Source organism: Octodon degus, unplaced genomic scaffold (assembly GCF_000260255.1).
Source record: "Octodon degus isolate 3935 unplaced genomic scaffold, OctDeg1.0 scaffold00207, whole genome shotgun sequence".
NCBI lineage: Eukaryota > Metazoa > Chordata > Mammalia > Rodentia > Octodontidae > Octodon > Octodon degus.
This window is the reverse complement of record NW_004524783.1, coordinates 2,310,341-2,312,831: the sequence shown is the minus strand read 5'-3', so window position 1 is coordinate 2,312,831 and position 2,491 is coordinate 2,310,341. Positions and strand designations below refer to the sequence as shown.

Genomic DNA, 2,491 nt, shown 5'->3' with positions numbered 1-2,491 from the left:
AGGATGGGCGCGAACAACGGCAAGCAGTACGGCAGCGAGGGTGAGTGCCGGCCGCGGAGCAGGGCTCCGGCGCACCCCGCGCGTCCAGGCCGTGGCCTTGGCCTGTGGCCCGAGCGGCTCTCAGTGGCCGACGCCGGAGGGCGCTTCTCCGTGGGGAGGAGGGGCGGGCTCGGGACGCAGCCTCCGGGCCGCCTGGGGCGGCTCGGGCCAGCTCCGCTGTTGCGGGGCGCGTGAGCCGCAGCTTCCCGTCCCTGGCCACCTGGAGCGTAGGGGCGCTTTGGCCGCCTGTGAGAACGTTTGGGGAAAATCGCACAGTAAAACTTCCGCAGGCCTTTGTGCTCCAGCTCTCTGGAGTTTACTGCATCAGAAATAAAAGTAAGAGAGAGCGAGAGAGCGAGATCCTTCGGGAAGAAGTTAAGCCTCTATTCTTTGCTGACTGCCCCTGGTCCGACGATTTCGGGAAAATAACCACGTAGCGGTCCCGCGAGGCGTGGAATGGCTGGGAGCTTTGTTTGGGCTCTCTCGGGGCTCCAGCCGGGCCAAGGACCATCTGTTACGTGGGGCTGGAAATGCCCAGAAATATTGCCTGTCAAGTGCGAACTTGGAAGTTGGGGAAACTTTAAACCCCGCCTCCTCCTAAAAGGATGATGGATGTGTGGGTTGGCTTCTCCCTCCTCCCTCCTCCCCCTCTTTGCATAAAACCGTAGTGTTGTAACTCAGTTGATTAACAGCATGCCCTCGTGCGCACGAGCAGAGGTGCTTTGCTTTCTGTACTTCAGAAGTCAAGGTTTGTACGTACTGGAAGTGGAAGCAAAGGGGCGATTTTACCATGCGTTCCAGAGGGCGGGCGGTTGCAAAGGAGGGGCCGGAGCTCGCAGACTGGTAGGAATGCAGAACGGCTCTCCAGAATGTGATGTTAAGGAAACTCTTATCTCCTGCTCAGCCCTTGGAGCTGTGGTCACAGACTGCGGGGTCTTTCCCCTTGTTTGTGTCTGTGTTCATGTCTCAGCAGATTTGTGGAATTACAGCAGAAACCGACCCCCGAAAGCCAGATCCGCACGAAGCTTTTGTTCAGATCATTCTTTTCTAGATGATCGTGTTTGAAATTCCTTGCGTACAGTCCAGCCGCGTAGCTGTGCGTCTGTATCTGTGGCTGTACATCTTCTTCTCTTCCTGGGCAGTTCTATGAGATTTTTGATGACTTTTGTTTATTTATTTATTTTTGAAGTTAGAGGTGTCAGTTTCTGATAACAAATGGGAAAGTATGCCAGAAAAGATTGTTGGAGAATCTTGGCCACTCCCCAAAATGTCTTCAAGTTAATGTTTGTACAGTGTGTGGAGAAATGCAAGATTAAGCTTTCTAACGTGAGTTCAAAAGCTTTCAGTAGTTGTTCCTTGCGATGGCCACTTCTGGGCATGCGTACATTATGACCTGCGGCAGCCTGGACAGTGCCTGGAGCCAGTCCTGTGCATTCAGCAGCAGACCCCCCCCCCCAACTCCTTGTTCCTCCACAACTTGTTCTTGCATCCCAGCATTCTCGAGCTGTGCAGTGTGTGGTATATGACGACTTCCTGTCTGAACAGCAGAATTTTCAACCCCTGGGAGAGAAAAGGAGAGACAGGGAACTAATGTTCTCCAGCTGTTGCAGTAAATGCTACCTCTGCATTTTCACTTCAGCTGAAGTCAAATTTTACTGGGATCAGATTTAGATACACTGTGGACTTTTATAGGAAAAAAAAATCTCTCTTGCTCAGCTGATTGAAGGGGACCAATAGGAAAATGTGGGCGAAGACTGTTAAGTTTTGACCAGAGATACACTGGGTATAGTTTTCATGGACTCTTATCAGATGGGTCAGAAGTCCTCTCTAACAGACTAGGAAAACAACGTGCCCTTCCCCATCCCCTCTCTCATCGTGCCCCTCCTAAGTAAGGTCTATATAAGGGGTTATGGCCAACACTGTGAGGTTGTGTTTTCTGGTGATAAAATCCATGCAAATAACTGTGTTGAGTGTGGAGTGCCATCATACCTGTAATGTCGAGAAAAAGTGACTCTGGAGGTTTATCTTACCTTAGCAGATTCAACAGGAAGAAGCTTCCAACTCTGGTTGCCTGGGGTGGGAAGGGAAATCTTTTGCAAGGGAAATCTCCATCTTGTCTGAAACTCTCCAGTTCCCTGACAGGCGCTCTAAAGTTCCCGGATGTTTTTTGAGTAAGGGGCTAGCTTGAGCATCAATTTGGATTATGGAATTTAATTCCAACTTCTAGTCCTGGTTCTTTGTTTTCTAATATGAAGAGAGGAATTCCTCAGTGGCCTGATTAGTCATTATCTGTCCCTTGGTCCTGGTTGTTTATTTCATATTACTCTCATGATGCTTGAATGGACCGCTTAGGAGAAGGTGAGCGGAGGGAAGACCTGCTATAATTAATAGGGAAGTTAGGGCTTTGCCAAGAAATCAGCGAGCTCCCCTCCTCCTGCTGTCGTCCCTCTTT

At 50.5% G+C, this 2,491-nt stretch overlaps 1 protein-coding gene across 1 annotated transcript in view; it reads left to right on the top strand.

The window, feature by feature from the left end:
- The first annotated feature begins 6 nt into the window (after window positions 1-6).
- Fbxl7 (F-box and leucine rich repeat protein 7) overlaps window positions 7-2,491 on the top strand; it is a 442,277-nt gene continuing 439,792 nt past the window's right edge. Inside the window, exon 1 of the mRNA XM_012517724.2 lies at window positions 7-40. The gene's annotated coding sequence lies outside the window, so the exon portion shown is untranslated. The remainder of the gene's footprint in view (window positions 41-2,491) is intronic.